This window comes from Triturus cristatus, chromosome 3_2 (genome assembly GCF_964204655.1).
Source record: "Triturus cristatus chromosome 3_2, aTriCri1.1, whole genome shotgun sequence".
Classification (NCBI taxonomy): Eukaryota; Metazoa; Chordata; class Amphibia; order Caudata; family Salamandridae; genus Triturus; species Triturus cristatus.
Genome location: NC_140584.1, coordinates 288,914,025 through 288,934,934, shown reverse-complemented (window position 1 = coordinate 288,934,934; position 20,910 = coordinate 288,914,025). Strand labels below are relative to the sequence as shown.

The following is a 20,910-nucleotide window of genomic DNA, read 5'->3' as shown; positions in this document are numbered from 1 at the left end:
GAGGCGCAATACAATTGACATTTTGAATTATTTATGTACAGTCCAAAAAAAACAAGGACCCCCAAACCTGAGGAACTTTCTCAGAATGATCAGTAATAGTGATTTTTTAATGTTTAATCTTTTGACTGTAAATTACTTTCAGATGTGAATCATCACTTTTGGAACTAAAATAAGTGTGCATAGAGTCCTTGTCATGCTCGAAATTGGGCAAAATAAAAGTTTCTAAGTAGGAGGAAAAGTCTATAAAATAGCAATTTTAGTCACTGGTTGGCCTTAAAACGTGGTTTTTCAACAAGAGGCGCGATACAATTGACATTTTCAATCATTTATAATATGGTCCCAAAAAATCCAATTTCTGATGAAAAAGTGATGACCAACGGACCGGAGAAACTTTCTCCAAATGGACAGTAATAGTGATTTTTTTAAATGTTTAACCTTTCAACTGTAAATGACTCAAGGATGTGAATCATCACTTTTGGAACTATAACAAGTGTGCTTAGACTCATTTTCATGTTTGAAACTGGGAAAAATGCAAACTTCTGAGTAGGATGAAAAGACTATAAAAATGCTAATTTTGGTCACTAGGAGGCGTTAAAAATTGGTTATTCAACATGAGACGCGACATAATTGACATTTTCTATTACTTTTAGTACGGTTCAAAAAAATCCAATTTCTTATCAAAATCGTTGACCATGGACCTGAGGAACTTTATCCGAATGGACAGTAATGGTTATTTTTTTATGTCTAATCTTTCAACGGTAAATAACTCTCGGAAGTGAATCATCATTTTATGACCTGAAATGTGTGTTTAGAACTATTTTCATACTTCAAATCCGGCAAAATACAAGCTTCTGTCTAGTAGCAAAAGTGTATAAAATGTCAATTTTGGTCACTTGTAGGCATTAAAAAGTGGCTATTCAACATGAGGCGCAATGGAATTGAAATTTTGAATCATTTTTTGTACAGTGCAAAGAATCCAATTCCTGATGTAAAACGATGATCCCAGACTTGAGGAACTTTCTCCAAATGGAGAGTAATGGTGATTTTTTTAATGTTTAATCTTTCAACTGTAAACGACTCACGGATGTGAATCATCACTTTTAGAACTCAAATAAGGGTGCTTAGAGTCATTTTCATGCTCAAAATTGGGCAAAATTAAGCTTCTAAGTAGGAAGAAAAGTCTGTAAAATTGCCTATTGTGGTCACTGGGAGGCCTTCATAGTGGTAATTCAAAATGAGGTGCAATACAATTGACATTTTTAATTATTTTTTTGTACAGTCTTAAAAAAAACGATGACCCCAGACCTGAGGAACTTTCTCAGAATGATCAGTGATGGTGATTTTTCAATGTTTAATCATTTGAATATAAATGACTTTCAATTGTGAATCATAACTTTTGGAACTAAAATATTTGCTTTTAGGGTCCTTTTCATGCGCGAAATTGGGCAAAATTCAAGCTTCTGAGTAGCAGGAAAAGTTTATAAAAATGGCAATTTTGCTCAATGGGAGTCCATAAAAAGTGGGTATTCAAAATGATGCATGATACAATTGATATTTTGAATATTTTTTTCTACAGTCGAAAAAATCTAATTCATGTTGGAAAAACAATGAGCCGGAGGAACTATCTCCGACTGGTCAGTAATAGTGATTTTTTAAATATTTAATCTTTTGAATGTAAATAACTAGGAGTTGAATCGTCACTTTTGAAACTATAATAAGTGTGCGCAGAGTCCTTTTCATGCTCGAAATTGGGCATAATGCAAACTTCTAAGTAGGAAGAAAAGTCTATAAAATTACAATTTTGGTCACTGGGATCCCTTGAAAAGCGGTTATCGAACATAAGGCCCAATACAATTGAAATTTTGAATCATTGTTAGTACGGTCCGAAAAAATCAAATTTCTGATGAAAAAATTATGACAGACGGACCTGAGAAACTTTCTCCAAATGGGCAGTAATGGTGAATTTTTACTGTTTAATCTTCCAACTGTAAATGACTCTTGGATGTGACTCATCACTTTTGGAACTAAAATAAGTGTGCTTAGTCATTTTCATGCTCGAAATTGGGCAAAATACAAGCTTCTAAGTAGCAAGGAAAGACTATAAAATTGCCAATTTTGGTCACTGGGAGGCCTTCATAGTGGTAGTTCAACATGAGGCGCAATACAAATGACATTTTGAATTATTTTTTGTACAATCCAAAAAAAACGACCACAGACCTGAGGAACTTTCTCAGACTGATCAGTAATGTTGATTTTTCAATGTTTAATCTTTTGAATATAAAGGACTTTCAATTGTGAATCATAACTTTTGGAACTAAAATTATTGCTTTTAGAGTAATGTTCATGCTCGCAATTGTGCAAGATACAAACTTCTGAGTAGCAGGAAAAGTTTATAAAAATTGCAATTTTGCTCAATGGGAGTGCTTAAAAAGTGGGGCATGATACAATTGACATTTTGAATAATTTTTTCTACGGTTGAAAAAATCTAATTCCTGATGAAAAACAATTAACCTGAACCGGAGGATCTATCTCCGACTGGTCAGTAATAGTGATGTTTTTTAATATTTAGTCTTTTGAATGTAAATAACTAGGATGTGAATCATCACTTTTGAAACTATACTAAGTTTATAATAATAAGGCCCAATACAATTGAAATTTTGAATCATTGTTAGCACGGCCGAAAAAATTCAATTTCTGATGAAAAAATGATGACAAACGGACCTGAGAAACTTTCTCTAAATGGACAGTAATGCTGAATTTTTAATGTTTAATATTTGAACTGTAAATGAATCCCGGATGTGACTCATCACTTTTGGAACTAAAATAAGTGTGTTTACAGTCATTTTCCTACCTGAAATCGGTTATAATAGAAGCTCCAGAGTAGGAGGAAAAGTCTGTAAAAATAGCAATTTTGATCACTGTGAGGCTTCAAAAAGTGTTTTTAGAACTTGAGGAATGATCCAATTGATATTTTGAATCATTTGTTTCACAGTCCAAAAAATCAATATTCTGATGAAAAACGATGACACTGGACCTGTCGAACTTTCTCCAGATTGTCGGTAATGGTGATTTTTGAATGTTTAATATTTTGACTGTAAAAGACGATTGGATGTGAATTATCACTTTTGGAACTAAAATAAGTCTTTTTAGAGTCATTTCCCCGCCTGAAATCAATCAAAATATTATCTTCTGAGGAGAATGAATAATCTGTAGAAATTACAATTTTGGTCTTTGTGAGTGCTAAAAAAGTGGTGGTTCTACATTAGACATGATCCAATTGAAATTTTGAATTATTTTTTGTACAGTCAAAAAAACACAATATTCTGATGAAAAAGGATGACCCCGGACCTGTAGAACTTTCTTCAGATGGTCAGTAATGCTGATTTTTGAATATTTAATCTTTTGACTGTAAATGACTATTGGATGTGAATTTTCACTTTTGGTGCTAATATAAGTGTGTTTCCAGTCATTTTCCTCCCTGAAATTTGTCAAAATAGAAGGTTCTGAGTAGGTGGAAAAGTTTTTAAAAATAGCAATTGTAATCACTGTGAGGCTTTAAAAAGTGGTTATTCAACATGAGGAAAGATCCAATTGACATTTTGAATCATTTGATTTACAGTCCAAAAAATCAATATTCTGATGAAGAACGATGACACCGGACCTGTCACACTTTCTCCAGATGGTCAGTAATGGTGATTTTTGAATGTTTGATCTTTTGACCGTAAATGACTGTTGGATGTAAATAATCACTTTTGGATCTCAATTAAGTGTATTTAGAGCCATTTTCCTGTCCGAAATCAATCAAAATAGAAGCTTCTGAGAAGGTGGAAAAGTCTGTAAAAATGAAAATTTTGGTCACGGAGTCCTAAAAAAAAGTGGTTATTCTACATTAGACATGATCGCGGAGCAGCTGATCGCCGGCTGCAGAGGTTTCGAACAGGTGCTGACTCAGGTTCCGGCGGGGCGCGTTGGACCCTCACCCTCACTGATCCTAGGAAGCATGGGCCGAAAGGCGGGTGCAAGGGGGAGCGGCACGGCGCACCATACCGGCCCTCAGGAATCCCCACAGGGAGATACAGTGGATATGGAGCCGGTCACAGTCCGGAGACGTAGGCAGGCAGAGGCTTGGAACGGAGAACCCAGCTGACAGGAAGGGGAGGGGTGCGGGCGCGCAGCCCCAGCCGCAATGGTCCTCCATGTCAGTCATCGAAAAGCTTAGAGGAACAGGGATCTGCTCCGTAGCACAAGCACAGGAGAGAGAGCAGCCTGGAATGGCTGGGGAAGAGTGTTCCAATGCCGGCTGGTAAGAAGTAAGGGGGGGCTGGAGAGGGGCCTGTAGAGATCAAAACTTTGAGTAAAATCCAAGAGCAGCCGGTAGACGAAAATGGCCTTCCAAATAGTGAGCAGCTACAGCCGGAGGCTGGTATGGGCAGAGCTGGGGAAGAAGCTCAGTTAATGGACCCCTCTGGCAGGACAGACATTCTAGGCAGCAGTCATGATGCCGAGACAGGTGTACAGGAACACGTACAGGAACAGGTACAAGAGCAGGACCTATTAGTGGCCCATCAAAATGCAAAAAAAAAAGTACGAAATCAAAGACTTACGGGGGCAAAATAGGGCCCAAAAGGGACCAGAATGATTTATCTGGGGCATTGGACCGGAATCCTCCCAATTATGAGCCTAGGGGGAAGCTAAAACACAACGGGGCTTTTAGGACCCTTAGAACCCCGCAGGGCCACAGGGAAAGAGATATCGATTCAGAAGCGAATGACTTCTCTTCACTATCTGATGCTACATGGTCAGGTTTTGGGTCAGATTCTGGGTCCAATATAGAGTCAAGTGAAGAGAGTGGTGCACAAGGCAAGGGCACGGGAGTCTCTGGCTCTGCTGCAACTACTCGGTCGACGTATCTCAGAATGGGGAGAGCTGAGAGGTAAAAGCAAGGGGACCTGAGATGGGATTACTCACTTGGAGACCAAATGATGGGGAATAGTAACAAATCCCCCGGTGAAGACCCTACTCCGGAACCCCCAACTCTGGAATCAATTCTGCAGTGCGTGGTGGCACACCAAGACGAATCTCGGCTGGAAAGTAAAAGATCTCAGAATGCTTCCCGTAAATTGCAAGGGGCAATTAGGAAAGTTGCAAGAACTTGTAAAGATAGAAGTGATCAGATGACTGAGATTGAGTCAAGAACGGACTTGTTGGAGTCAGAGGTAGTGGGTTCAATAGGGCAAGTAGAAACCCATGAAGCACGAATTGTGGATATCCAGTAGAAGCTGAAAGAGAGCGAGAATCATCCGCGAAGGAACAATTTGAGATTCCTGGGTATCCCGGAGGAAAAGGAGGGGTCCGATGCACGTACATACATGGTGCAACTGTTGCAGAACTACTTTCTTGATTTGGAAGGTTGGAATTGGCAGCAGGAGATGCAAAGGGCACACCGAGTTCCATTTGCTATTCGACAACCAGTTCGCTCAGATGCCAAACCAAGGGCATTTCTGGTCTATTTTGGAAACTATTTATTGAGGCAAAATGTGTTTGAAAGGGCAGGACCGGAAGCACAACGCAGTATAGATGGGTTTTCTTTTTTTACTAAACCAGATTTCTGCCATATTACCGTGGAACGACGGTGGAGTTTACGCCAGATGATTAAGCCTTTTCAAGATAAAGGAGCGCAGGCCTTCCTCCTAAACCCGGCTCGACTAAAAGTAGTCTGGAAAGATCAAACAAGATTCTTTACGTCGGAAATTAAGGCAAAGGAGTTTTTAGATGTAGGGGCAGAGGACAACTTAACATGTTGATGCTGATAGTCTCTCCTTTTTTCTCCCCGTTAAAATCGCTTGGATATCTTTAAGTTTTGGGAAAAAAAATCGTCTCGGAGGAAGATGACAATTGGGGTGGGGGCTCCACAAGGGTACAAATAAGAATAAAATATAGGTATTGAGTACACACTACTACATACATCACTATCGGGAGGGTCTCACCGCTCATCAACCACAGACCTAACAGGTCTGTTGCTTCTTAAAGCAGGGGGGGGTAGATTGGAAGGGGGAGTGAGGGAGGGAAGTGGAGGGGGGGGGGGCAAATTCAGGAAAAACAGAGGAGAGCCGAGTTCAGATTGGCACGGAGATGAAGGAATGGTTTAAGGTGCAACTTGGGTATCAAACAAATTACAGGGATGGGTAGGCTGTGCATCTGTTCGGTAAATATAGGGGTCCTGAATGATAGGGGCAAGAGAAATAGATCAGCAGAAGTGGTGCGAGCGTGGGGTGCAGATATTTGTCAACAAGAGACCCATATCCCATGGCAAAAGAGAGGACTTGACGTCATCCCTGGATATACACAGGCAGTCAGTTCACTACAGACAACTACTACGAGAGGTGTTGCTATACATATCTCTAATCGGATGCCATCAGCCGAGCAAACTCTAGCGGATAAATGGGGAAGGTGGGCGATTGCCTTACTACCTAGTAGGGTAACACTATGCACGATTTATGGCCCGAACCTCGATGACCCAGATTTATGGGCAAAACTAAAGCTTGAATTAGCTTCTTGGCCATCCCCACTCATAATATGAGGGGACTTCACTATCCATCTAGAAACACAGGATACACCTTGGGGAAAGTATCAGGGGAGAAAGCCACAAGTGTTCAAGGCCGTAAAAGCTCTAGTGGAAAGCCATGATCTAGTGGATGTGTGGGCTCACAAAAAAGCAGGGGATGCAGGGTACACATTTTCTTGCCCGCATCGGAAGTACGTTAGGCTCAACTACTTTTTTTGTCTCTGCCTCTCTTAAAGAGGGAGCTACCATAAGGAAACTACCTAAGGTCTTGTCAGACCATAAACCTCTGATGCTGGAAATCGAGGTCCAGGGGCATGAGAATTCCTTCACAAAATGGTCCTTTGATAGAAAACTTTTGGCTACTGAGGGATTTATAGATCACATCAGGGGGTGGACTAGGCAATTTTATGAGGCAAACCGGTTTAGTACATCGAGAGTAACCGTTTGGGATGCATTCAAGGCTTGTCTCAGGGGGGGAGATCATTAGTTACGCTGGGCACCTTAGGAAAGAACAGAGAGGCAACACAGCAGCTTATGGCAGAGCTCTCTAAATACGAGAAACAGCATATGGGAGCTATTGGAAGAAAGCAGGTGGAACTGCAGAGTCAATTAGAACTAAAAGTAATAAGCATTAAAGCTAAATTTAATGGGATCTATAATGAAAAAAAGAAATGCCGAAGCGTACCAAACTCGGGCCAGGGATAATTATCAATATGGATAGATGACATGGAGACATCTTGCACTTAGATTGAAACAGAGGGTGGAGGCAAATAATATTTTGAAGTTAAAGAGGAAGGACTGGAAAATGGTGGCAGAACCTCAGGACTGTGTTCAAGTTTTCGCTGAATTTTATGAGGACTTGTACAGTTCTGAGGTCTATCCACAAATATTAGTAGGTGCGGGAACTAATATCACCCCCACCCCCCTACAATTCAAAAATTAGAGGAAGATATTTCTCTGAATGAAGTTACTGAGGCACTTCAGGCTATGGCTCATGGCAAGGCCGCTGGCCCAGATGGGATTCCGATGGAAATATGCAAAGCCTTGCAGCCAGAGCTGGCACCCCTTAAGCTGAACCTGTTTTTGGCGGTACAGTACAAGGGAAGTCCGCCCCAATTTTGGAAGGAAACTAACAGTCATCTTTCTGAAAAAGGGAAAACCTGCTGAAGACCCAGCCTCGTATAGGCCCATTTCCCTTATAAATGCGGATGAGAAACTTTACTCCAAAATTATAGCGCTTAGATTGGCAAAAATAATCGCCTCCCTGGTTAGCCCGTGGCAGCACGGATTTATCCCGGGGCGAGGAACGACAGATCATGTCCAACACGTAATTTCATGATTTGATTTAGTGGAACAGACAGGGGGGCAGATGTCTCTTATACTATTGGATGCTCAAAAAGCCTTTGACCAGGTCGAGTGGGCATACCTTTGGAATAACTTAAGAACTAATGGCTTTGGCCCTCGCATATTGACTGCTATAAGGGCTATGTACGTACAATCCCACGCAAAAATTCAATTGATGGGGATGGAGTCAGGAAGAATTAAGCTCTCATGTGGCACAAGACAGAGGTGCCCGTGTTCCCCAATTCTTTTTGCGCTTTATATTGAGTTTGTCCGCCTTGGCATTCAGAGAACCTGCCAGGTGTTGAACCACCAAGGAAATGCCCTGATGGTCCAGCCATGTCCAGAGGCGCAGAGCCTCCTGACAAAGGGTTCACGACCCCACCCTGCCCTGTTTGTTGCAGTACCACATGGCGGTGGTGTTGTCTATGAACACCTGCACTACTCTCCCCATGACAGAGGGAAGGAATGCCTTCAGTGCAAGTCGCATCGCCCGAAGCTCCAGAAGATTGAGACAGAGCCGGGACTCCGCCGGAGACCAGAGGCCTCTGATCTCTACTTCTCCCCTGTGGCCGCCCCATCCCAGAAGGGACGCGTCTGTCACAACTGTTTGTTTCGGTTGGGGAAGGGAAAGGGATCTGCCATTGACACAATCGCAATTCGTGTGCCACCACTGCAATTGTCGTGCAGTGCCCTCCGAGATCTGGGCATGGTCGGACAGGTTGCCCTGATGCTGTGCCCACTGGAACTTCAGGTCACACTGCAGCGCCCGCATATGCCATCTGACATGATCCACTAGCAGGATGCAGGAGGCCATCAGGCCCAGTAGCCGGAGGGTCATCCTGACCGTAACCCGGGATAGAGGCTGAAAGATTGGAATCATAGCCTGAATATCCTGGTCTCGCTGCTCGGGAGGATAAACCCGAAACTGCACCGAGTCCAGAACTGCTCCAATGAAGAGGATCTTCTGAGAGGGAATCAGGTGCGACTTCGGCACGTTGATGGAAAACTCCAGCATAAGCAGGAGGTCGGCCGTAGTCTGGAGGTGGGAGACGACTGCTTGGGGCGAGCCTGCCTTCAACAGCCAGTCGTCGAGATAGGGGAAGACTGGAACCCCTGATCTGCGCAGATGGACTGCAACCACCGCCATCACTTTTGTGAACACCCGAGGGGCGCTGGTAAGGCCGAAGGGGAGCATAGTAAACTGAAAGTGCTCGTGGCCTACCGTAAACCGCAGAAAACTCCGGTGGGCCAGCAGGACTGGGATGTGGAATTAAGCGTCCTGCAGGTCCAACGCTACCATCCAGTCTCCAGGGTCGAGGGCAGACAAGACCTGAGCTAGCGTCAACATCTTCTGGAGAATGTGGTTGACGTTCCTGAGGTCCAAGATAGGACGCAGGTCCTTGTCCTTCTAGGGGACCAGAAAGTATTGGGAATAACAACAACGACCTACTTCTGGTCCAGCAACGCGCTCTATGGCCCCCTTGGCCTAGTGGGCCGTGACTTCCTGCTGAAGAAGCACAAGATGGTCCCCCGACATGCGGTGGTACTGAGGTGGCATGGCTGGAGGGATAGTCTCGAAGGGGCGGGAGTAGCCCCTTCGGACAATTTGCAGCACCCACTTGTCCGAAAGCGCGTTGCGCCAATGGGGGAGATGATAGCGAATTCTACCATCCACTGGTGTTTGATGGGCCTGAAATTCCGGACTAGGAAGGCTTTGCAGTGGATGCTGTGAGGGTGGAGGTGGACTGACCCGCCCGCTGGCCCCCTGAACCGCTTCCACGGTTCCCACATCCGCGCCGAAGTTGTGGCTGAGTTGGCCTGTGGCCCTGTAAAAGTGGTGGGGCACCCCTTCCTTGGCCACAAAAGGAGCGAAAGGCGGAGGAGGCAGAGTGCCGGACAAACCCAAGGACTTGGCCGTAGCCCGGGAGTCCTTAAAGCGCTCCAACGCACTATCTGCCTTATGGCCAAAAAGGCAAATGCCATCAAAAGGGCATGTCCATCTGAGTGTTCTGGACATCCCCCGAGCAGCCAGTTGTCCTCAGCTAGCGCCACAGTTATGGTAATCGCTCTGCCCAGGGAGTCAGCAGTGTCAAGCCCACAACGGATGGTGAACTTAGTTGCGTCTCTCCCAGCAGCAATACCTAGGGAGAGTACTGTCTGGACCTCCTCCGGACAGCTAGGCAGTACCTGTGCAACCGTGTCCCACACAGAGTGGGAATAATGGCCCCAGAGGCATGCGGTGTTCACCGACCGCAGCCCTAACCTGGCAGAAGAAAACCGCTTCTTGCCAAGCTGCTCCAGCTTCTTGGATTCCCTTTCCGGAGGTGCGGAAGGGAACGCGCTCTGGGAAGCCGAGGCTTGGGCAACCAAGCTCTCAGGAGTGGGGGGTTTGGGAAATGAAGAGGGGGTCACCCGGAGCCAGGCGATGGCGTCGGGCCACGTTCCTGTCCACAGGAGCCCCTGTGTTGGGCCTGGACCAGGTGCCCAAAAGAATGTCAGACAGTGCTTCATTAAAGGGCAGAAAGGGCTCCGAAGAGGTTGCCGCCGGCTGGAGCACTTCTGTAAGGAGGTTCGTCCTGACGGCCACTGTAGGGAGTGAGAGGTGGAGGGCCTTGGCCGCCCTACGCAACACCACTGCGTAACTGGCTCCTTCCTCCGTGGCCACGGTAGGAGGAGGCAGCATGCCAAGGTCAGGTGTGGTGTCAAGACCACTGGCATCCCCCAAATCCTCTGCCCAGTCTGGGTCATAAGCACACTTCTGTGTGAGAGGGTCCTCCGACCCCTCCCAGTCCACCCCTGCCTTCGAAGTCTGTGGAACAGGCTGAAAATAAGGAAGATGGACATGGGGGGAAAAAGGCCCCTATCTGCGTTAAGATCGGTGCCGATCGCGCATCGTGTCCGGTTCAGGGTTGAAACTGGGGACGACGTCCCGATGACCGGGCAACGCCGGAGGTGGTGCCAGTGGGGGCAACATCGGTGGATGCGTTACAAGGTTGACCAGGGTCCGATACCAGATCCCAGGGGGTCCTGAGTTGCCAGAGCTGGCAGCGACGCCGGAGCCGCTGGCGATGGAAGGACAGGACCCCCAGTCGGGCCCGCGGGCGCACCGGCGGGGCCAGATGGCCCAAAGAGTCGGGCCATAGCAGCAAGAAACTCTTGCACCTGGGCAGGTGTCACCGACGGACCCGGAAAAGGTGGTTAGGCCGGCAATGACGTGGCCCTCAGCCACGTTGCACGATGGGCGAGGGGAATTCGAGGAGCGACAATGCTTCTTTGACTTCTTTTGGGAATGCTTCGACTTACCTGACCCAGAGTGCGAAGAGGAATGATGGTGACTGGACCGGGACCTTGAGCGGCGCGGAGTTGACTGCCGGACTTCCAGCAACCTTCGGGACTGCTCCCGCAGAGATTTTGGCACCATGGCCCGGGAGTTGGGGCACGACTTGGACTCGTGGTCGTGCCCAGAGAGTAGAGACACACGCTTGCTGGCGCGGAAAAAGAAAGAACTGAAGTCAGCGCGTGTGGGCGCGTCTAAGTATCTCCAGCGGCGTCATCTCGACGCCAACGACGTCCAAGATGCACGATGATGCCTACCGACGCACAGGGGTACCGCTGACAAAACTTTACGGATCCAGTCTGACGCCTGCAGGTAATTTTTAAGGTAAGGAATCTATCACTACTAATGTTTCTTACAGATATATCGTTACCGAAGGTAAGTAACTTGTGTGTTTAGAGTAATTTCCCTGCTTGAAATCAGTCAGAATAGAATCTTCTGAGTAGAAGGAAAAGTCTGTAAAAATGACAATTTTGGTCACTGTGTGGCCTAAAAAAAGTGGTTATTCTACATTAAGCATGATTTAATTGACATTTTGAATCATTTTTAGTATAGTCCAAAAAAATCAATTTTCTGATGAGAAACGATGAACCTGGACTATATGAACTTTCTCCAGATGGTCAGTGATGATGATTTTTGAACATTTAATCTTTTGACTGTAAGTGACTGTTGGATGTGAATGATCACTTTTGGAACTAAAATAAGTGTGTTTAGAGTCATTTGCCTGCCTGAAATCAGTCAAAATAGAATCTTCTGAATAGAAGGAAATGTCTGTAAAAATTACAATTTTGGTCACTGTGAGGCCTAAAAAAGTGGTTGTTCTACATTATGTCAAATCAACAAGAGAGAAAGGGAGTATAAGTGAAGCCACTCTTGGTCCCCTATGTATAAAATAATCAAATAATCAGCAGAAGAGTGATTCCAGACAAATAGCTTTCATGAGGAGTCAAGCCTGTTTTCTAGATGAACCCACACTTACCAACCTGATTGGTGGCATGCTTCATCATTGAGTTCCCACCAGAGATGCCGAGTGCCTCCTTGGTGTGCTACGATGCCTTTTTACAGCGCAGCGGGTTTGTTTGTGTTTTGGCGTGGAAGTGAAATGAGTAAAAGTGTAAAAAGTTACATTGCCTTTACTTATCCAGAAAAGGTTTTATTGGCGGAGAAGTAAGGCAAGCTAAAATCCTGGTGGGGTGGTTGTACAAACTGGTTAGCTTAACCAGTCACATCTCTATCTGGTAGTGAAAATAATGGTCTACATGTTCCCCCTCCGGTCCGACGTCCAGCGCGGGGTAGGCTACCGCCTGGATTCCTCTTCCGGTCGGCTTCCTGCTGCGGGGCGGGACTTCCCCCCCCAGGACACTCCTGTCAGCGCCAATCACAGCGCGGCTCCCCCGACGTCACGGGGAAGCCCGCGCGGCGCTGATTACCGGCTGGTGACAAAGTGCGGGGTAGGCACCCGCTTTCAGATACACGTCGCGGCAGCACAAATGCGGGGTGGGCACCCGCGGAAGGCAGATAAGGGCGGGGTGGGCTCCCGCAATGTTTAAATTTAGGCAAAAGGTGGCTGTTATGCGGGGTGGGCTCCCGCTCCGCTTTCCTTAAGTTCAAAGGTGCTTGAACCATGGGGTGGCCTCCCGCTGGGTTCTTTAAGCGCTCCGAGGTGCACCCACGCGGCCCTTCCCAATTAACCAGTTCTTCTCCCCACACAGCGCTACCAGGGCTGTAGATATAGCGCTTCCCAGGCGCTAGGTAGCAGGCAGGACACAGTAACTCCAGCGTAGCGCCCACCAAGTATAGCGCTCACCTTGCACAGGGCATGCGGTCAGGGTCCCACGAGGCGCTGGCTGGGTCCTGCACCCTTGGTTGAGGGTTTCATTAGGGGGGGAGTTGAGTTGGTGGCTGAAGGCGGACTAATTAGTCTCTGCCGGTCGTCCCTGGGTTCTCCTCCCGCCGGGCTAGATCAGTGGGTTAGTTCAGGATCCCTCACTCAACTTAAAAGGCAGCGCCTAAGCCCTGTCACTTCCAGTTGCAGGAGTTCTAGGCCCTACGGCCTAAAACTCCTGCGGAGGTTCCTCCAGGTCAGCATCGCCCGAACTATATGTTTCCCTCGCCCTGTGGACAGTAGAGGGGTGTAGGTAAGCTCAGGGCCCAGCACACAGGCCCATGTGGCGGTAACCCCTGGCAGCAGGTCCCCTCTCTCTCAGGTCCCCCCTCTGACTGAGCACATGGCAGCCCAGCTCCGCCCTTTATACGCCCCTCACCCCACCTACCAGACAGTGCCAGAAGCTTCTTGAAGCATCTGGGGAAACTGGTTCTAATTGGCCTAGGGGGAGGGGTAGAGCACCCTGGGGTGCCAGGCTTCCCTCCAAAAGCTGGGGTTGCTGGGAAATAACCACTAGACTGTTAACCCAGCTCAATCAGACGGCACAACCACACAGCTATGGCATCCATTTTAAAGGTTGCATGTTTTAAAATGGGGCAACTCAGTCTGCGTACACCATCGCACAGCATTCAATATTTGCATTCATATATCATGTAGTTTCCCATGAAAGCGAAAAATTCAGGGGAAAGGGCCAAGTCCAACAATCCCTTTTCAAACTAAAATACGTGTGCTTAGAGTCCTTTTCATGCTTGAAATTGGGAAATATGCAAACTTCTGAGTAGGATGAAAAGTCTATAAAAATGCCAATTTTGGTCACTGGGAGGCCTTAAAAATTGGTTATTCAACATGAGGCGTTGATAATGGACCCGAGGAACTTTATCCGAATAGGTAGTAATGGTGATTTATTTATGTTTAATCTTTTGACCGTAAATAACTCTCGGATGTGAATCCTCATTTTATGGCCTAAAATATGTGTGTTTAGAGCCATTTTCATGCTTAAAATACAAGCTTCTGTGTAGTAAGAAAAGTGTATAAAATTGCCTATTTTGGGCACTGTGAGGCCTTAAAAAGTGGTTATTCAACATGAGGCGCAATGGAAATTACATTTTGAATAATTTTTTGTACAGTCCAAAGAATCTAATTCCTGATGTAAAACGAGGACCCCAGACCTGAGGAACTTTCTCCAAACGGACAGCAATGGTGATTTTTTTATGTTTAATCTTTCAACTGTAAATGACTGCCGGATGTGCATCATCACCTATGGAACTAAAATAAGTGTGCTTAGAGTCATTTTCGTGCTCGAAATTGGGCAAAATACAAGCTTCTAAGTTGGAAGAAAAGTCTATAAAATTGCCAATTTTGATCACTGGTAGGCCTTCATAGTGATAATTCAAAATGAGGCGCAATACAATTGACATTTTGAATTATTTTTTATACAGTAAAAAAAAAACGATGACCCCAGACCTGAGGAACTTTCTCAGAATGATCAGTAATGGTGATTTTTCTTATGTTTAATCTCGTGTCTGTAAATGACTTTCAATTGTGAATCATCACTTTTGTTTCTAAAATATTTGTTTTTAGGGTCATTTTCATGCTCATATTTTGGCAAAATACAAGCTTCCGAGTAGCAGGAAAAGTTTATAAAAATGGCAATTTTGGTCAATGGGAGTCCTTAAAAAGTGGTTGTTCAAAATGAGACATGATACAATTGACATTTTGAATAATTTTTTGTACAGTCCAAAAAATCCTTTCGTAATGAAAAACAATGAACCTGGACTGGAGGAACTTTCTCCGACTGGTCAGTAATAGTGAGTTTTTAAATATTTAATCTTTTTTAATGTATATAACTGTAGGATGTGAATAATCACTTTTGAAACTAAAATAAGTGTGCCCTGAGTCCTTTAAATGGTATAAATTGGGCAAAATACAAGTTCCTGAGTAGGAGGAAATGTTTATAAAACAGCAATTTTAGTCACTGATTAGCCTTAAAAAAGTGGCTATTCAACAAGAGGTGCGATACAATTGACATTTTCAATCATTTTTAATACGGTCCTAAAAATCCAATTTCTGATCAAAAAAAAAAATAAGTGATGACAAACGGACCTTAGGAACTTTCTCCAAATGGACAGTAATAGTGATTTTTTAAATGTTTGATCTTTCAACTGGAAATGACTCATGGATGTGAATCATCACTTTTGAAACTAAAGTAAGTGTGCTTAGAGTCCTTTTCATGCTCGAAATTTGGCAAAATGCAAACTTCTAAGTAGGAAGAAAAGTCTATAAAATGGCAATTTTGGTCACTGGGATTCCTTGAAAAGTGGTTATCCAACATAAGGCCCAATACAATTGAAATTTTGAATCATTTTTAGTACGGTCCCAAAAAATCCAATTTCTCATGAAAAAATGATGACAAATGGACCTGAAGAACTTTCTCCGAATGGACCGTAATGGTGAATTTTTACTGTTTAATCTTTCAACTGTAAATGACTCCCGGATGTGAATCCTCACTTTTGGAACTAAAATATGTGTGCTTAGAGTCATTTTCATGCTCGAAATTGGGCAAACTACAAGCATCTAAGTAGGAAGAAAAGTCTATAAAATTGCCAATTTTGGTCACTCGGAGGCCTTAATAGTGGTAATTCAACATGAGGCGCAAAACAATTAACATTTTGAATGATTTTTTATGCAGTCCAAAAAAAACGATGACCCCAGACCTGAGGAACTTTCTCAGAATGATCAGTAATTGTGCTTTTTTAATGTTTAATCTTTTGTCTGTAAATGACTTTCAATTGTGAATCATCACTTTTGGTACTAAAATATTTGCTTTTAGGGTCATTTTCGTGCTCAAAATTGGGCAGTATACAAGCTTCTGAGTAGCAGGAAAAGTTTCTAAAAATGGCAATTTTGGACAATGGGGGAGTCATTAAAAAGTGTTTATTCGGGGGAGGAGCCTAGCGCTTGACCAAGATGGCCGCGTGAGCTTAGAGCTCCCGAGACCCTCGCGCCCTCCGTCGACTATCCTGACTTAAATCCTGATGGTATGCATGGCACCGTGTTGCTGAGTTGTCAGGGAGGCGATTGATACTACCCGCGACCGGATCGCCCACCGGGAACCGGACTTATGACTGGCGAAAGATTGCGGCCTAACTCCCGGAGATGCCAGGGGCTAGAGTTGGCAGGATGTCCGACTCCTAGTTGATCAACAACGGCCTGGTGAGGTGTGAACTACCGGACGGAGGCCCTCGCTCTTTCACTTTCGGTTTCGTTCCCTTTGTCTGCCCGGACACTGTAGTGCTCTGGGTGGTTCTATAACCCCAGGGACGCTCGGTGGGCTATTTTGGAAGAACAAGGCGGACCTGCTCACTCTTTATACCTCTCTCTGAGAGGGGACGGTCCTCACTGCATTGGACTGCTTGGAGTCCATTATGTCGGGCAAGGCAGAAGGAGATAGGCTGAAGACTAAGTCCACCAGGCGGGGAATGTACTCCCAAGTCAATAGTATGGACCGCTACGCCCTCCTGAAGACATCGCCGAGTGGATCGAGCCAGGCGCCGGATGCCCAGAAGGAGGACTCGCCTGGGACCCCGGAGCTCTCCCTGCAGGATGTCATGGGCGCGCTTGATGGGATGCAGACCTCGATGGGGAGGCAATTCGAGGCCCTGGCGCATAAGGTGGATGCCATCCTGGTGGATGTCAACTTGATCCGCTCGGACCTGGGCAAGACAAACGAGCGCGTTGAGGACCTGGACCACAAGACCACGGGCCTCACTGATGAGGTCGCGGACCTGCAGAACGAGGTCCGGAAGCTGAGGGCCGAGAGTGACCTCGCCGCCCGCCGGCTGGAGGACTTCGAGAGCCGGTCCAGGCGCAACAACGTGCGCGTAATCGGGGTCCCGGAGTCCTCGGATGAGGCTTCGGCGGACCTGCTTGTGGAAGATTTGGTCCTCAATCATCTGAAGCCTAAGGGCCTTGGGAAGTTTTTTGCGGTGGAAAGGGCCCATAGGGTGCCAGGCGGACGGCCCAAGGCGGGTGCCCCGCCGCGGCCGATTGTCGCCCGGCTCTTTCATTTCCGAGATCGGGACGCTATCCTGCAAGCTTCGAGGGTGACGGGCCCAGTCCCCTTCCAGAATGCGTCGGTGAATTTTTACCCGGACTTTACCCAGCAGGTGCAGAGACAGCGACAGAGCTTCCTGGGGGTGAAGCGAAGGCTTCGGGAGCGGGACCTAAAGTATGCCATGCTTTTCCCCGCCAGACTACGGGTGGTGCATGAAGATCGGACATTCTTTTTTGACTCTCCTGTTATGGCCGATGAATGGCTGGACGCTTTGCCCCGGCGACGGACCGGGGACGACACAGCTGAGCATGGAGACAGTCGCCGGGATGGACAGGGCTGATAACTCAAAGCCGGCCTGACTTGATTTGACCATATTTGTAGATTTGAATAGAGTGCAGTAACTGTGGAGGGTTGCGGGAGGACGAGGGGTGCTCTTTTCCTCCCTTGGGGTACTTTTTGTAGATTTTTGTTTTTGTAGGGCGACAGGCACACTGCAAGTTGGGGGGGCTTTTTAAGCTGCAGCAGGGGTGCAGGGTGGGGGGAGTTATGGGGAGTTTGAGTTTGTTGTTGGGGGGTTTATTTCTGCAAGGCATGATGATTATCCTCAGGGCTGTTCCATGGTGGCGCCTCGGGTGTGGGGTGGGCCTCTTTCCGTTTGAGGATGGGGGGTAGAGGCCTAAGTGTTATAAGCTGGAATGTTAATGGTTTGGGGGATCGCATTAAGAGGGGGATTGTTTTGCAATTTCTGAAACGCTCAATGCCAGACGTTGTACTGCTGCAGGAGACGCCCCTCATAGGCAATACGTGCTATGCCCTGAATAGGAAGGGGTATAAATTCATTGCACACTCGGGATTCTCTTCTGGGTCCAGGGGGGTGGGCATCCTCGTTAGAGCATTGCTGCCTTTTGAAGTGGACTCCACCATTGTTGACGATAGGGGGATGTTTGTGGCGGTGGCGGGGCGGTGGGAAGGAAGGACTTTGGTTTTGGTTTCGGTTTATGTCCCGCCGGCCCTGCAGGCCGCCACATTTGCTGAATTGGGCAGGGCTTTGCTGACTCTCCCGGGGGGCATGCTGGTAGTGGGAGGGGATTTCAACGCTGTGGGTTCCGGACTGCTGGATAGATACCCGCCCAGGGACACAGGGGGGGCTCAGAAATGGCTTCCAGACCTCCTAGACACGTTTGGCCTGATAGACTGCTGGAGGCTCCGGCACCCCACACAGAGTCAATACACGTTTCACTCCGGGGCGCATGGTAGCCTCTCCAGGATTGACTACCTGCTCACTTTGGCCGCACATGCCTCGTTGATATCCGAGGCGAGGCACGTGGTATCTCTGATCACTCGCCAGTGTGGATCCGGCTGGATCTCGGTCGGGAGGGAGGAGGGAGAGTGGCCCCCATTAACCCTTGGTATTTCCGAGACCCCAAGATGCGCAGCGCCCTGGTAAAGAAGGTAGATAATTACTTTAAGGACAATCTGGGATCCGTGGACTCGGCGGTCTCGCTGTGGGAAGCTTTTAAGACCGTGCTTCGGGGGGAGGCCCTCTCCCTGGTGGTGACTGCCAAGAATCGGAGGGATTGCGAAGTGCGGCAAGTAGAGGAGGAGATTGCGGCCCTTGAAGGGGATATGGAGGAGGAGGTCACAGAGTCCTCATTGCATGAGCTTTGCTTGAAGCAGGCGGAGTATAGGGACCTGGTGACGGACGCCGCCAAGACCCTCAGCAGGGAACAACAGGGCCGTCTGTATGATGTTGGAGATAAGGCAGGGAAACTCCTGGCGTGGCTGGACAGGAAGGAACGGGTCAATAGAGTGGTGCCAGAGTTGATTGGAGAGGGGGGAGAGGTGATTGTGGAACCTGAAGGGATTGTGGAGTGTTTCGCGGAGTATTTTCATAGGGTTTATTCCTCTGTGTCGGACAGGCCGCCCGAGGACTCGTCTGATCTCCTTCGTGATATCGAGTTGCCCTGCCTCTCTGACATAGATAGGGACGATTTGGATGGCGACATCACGGTTGACGAGGTGGCGGGGGCGATTCGCGCGTTGAATTCGGGTAAGGCCTCTGGACCGAACGGACTGCCGATCGATCTGTACAAACTGTTCCCAGATAGGGTCGCCCCTCACCTGCGCGCCATGTTCTTGGAGGCGCGGGGAGATGGGATCCTTCCGTTGGATCAGCGGCTGGCGTCGATCGTGGTCATACACAAAGAGGGTAAGCCCCGAGATAGATGCGCCTCCTATCGGCCCATTTCACTCCTCAACGCTGAGCCGAAAATTCTGGCCAAACTCCTGGCAACCCGTCTGATTAGAGTACTTGGCGATCTGGTCCACCCGGATCAATCTGGCTTTATCCCGCACCGAAACACAGCATTGAACCTTAGGCGTCTTCATGGCGTCATCGCCAGGGCGGGCACGCTGCGTGAACCGGCTGTTGTGGCATCTCTCGATGCCACGATGGCCTTTGACACGGTGGAGTGGGCATATTTATGGGCCGTGCTGGCCAAGTTTGGTTTCGGTCGCGGGTTTGTGAGTTGGGTCCGGTTGCTGTACGAGGGGCCACTAGCGAATGTTGTGGTGAATGGTCGGGCATCTGCTCCGTTTCAGCTTGGAAGGGGTACTCGGCAGGGCTGCCCCCTGTCGCCTCTGTTGTTCGCCCTCGCCCTTGAACCGTTGGCTGCGTGGATACGTTGGCACCCGGATATACGGGGCCTTCGGTGGTCGCCTGATCACGAGGACCGTATTTCACTTTATGCCGATGATATCCTGCTGTATCTTGCCTCACCTAAGAAGTCACTTATAGTGGTCTGTGACGTACTCTCATCGTTCGGTAGGAACTCGGGGCTTGTGATTAATTGGGGCAAATCGTACTTGTACGTTCTTAGTGGCGAGGTCCCACCGATCCCTAGAACATGTTCGATACAGGTTGCCCAGCAAGGTTTTGTGTATTTGGGGATTTTTATATCCATGGATCCTGCTGTGCGCTATGAGAGGAACCTGCTCCCCCCCTTGGCACGCTTGAGGCGAGATGTTGAGGGTTGGCGGAGGCTGCCGCTCTCCCTTGTTGGGCGTGCGGCCCTGTTCAAAATGATGTCTCTTCCCTGCTTCCTCTACGCCCTCCAGAACACCTTGGACTGGGTACCGGCTAAATACTTTCGGGAGGTCGAAGGCCTCCAAAGGACGTTGCTGTGGGATGGGCGGCCACGAATAGCTATTTCAAAGTTGACGCTCCCATGGTACGATGGGGGCATTGCGCTCCCAGACATCCGACGATACTACTGGGCCACGCAGTTGAGCGCGATCAACCATGGGTTTTACGGCCCTGCCCTCAGCCCTGGGTATGCCATGGATAGGTGGCTGCTGCGCGGCGGCAACTACTACAGGGCGTTGTATTCGCGGTCCCTAGACTCGTCCCTCACGGGGCCCACAGGTGTGGCGGTGCGCCTATGGAAGATGGCGACCGATTCGCTGGGCTGGAAGGACAGGCTAACCCTCGCTACCCCATTGTTTGAATCGGGAAGGTTGGGAAGACTCTGGCATACGAAGGGCTTTGATAAGTGGGATCTGATAGGGATATCCAAGGTGGGGGATGTGCTGCATAAGGGGAGGGTGAAGTCCTTCGAGGAGTTGCAGACTGAGTTTGAGCTAGGGCCTTCAGAGTATTTTAGGTATATCCAGCTGCGTCACGCCCTCCGATCAGTCCTAGTGGAGGGTGAGAAGGTGCCGGAGTCCTC

At 47.6% G+C, this 20,910-nt stretch overlaps 1 long non-coding RNA gene across 2 annotated transcripts in view; it reads left to right on the top strand.

The window, feature by feature from the left end:
• The window catches only part of LOC146857172 (uncharacterized), a 227,290-nt gene that overhangs the window by 190,333 nt on the left and 16,047 nt on the right, over positions 1–20,910 (top strand). For both annotated transcript variants that reach the window (XR_014979863.1, XR_014979864.1), the window contains 2 exons: positions 3,306–3,369; positions 3,620–3,682. This is a non-coding gene — a long non-coding RNA (uncharacterized LOC146857172). The remainder of the gene's footprint in view (positions 1–3,305; positions 3,370–3,619; positions 3,683–20,910) is intronic.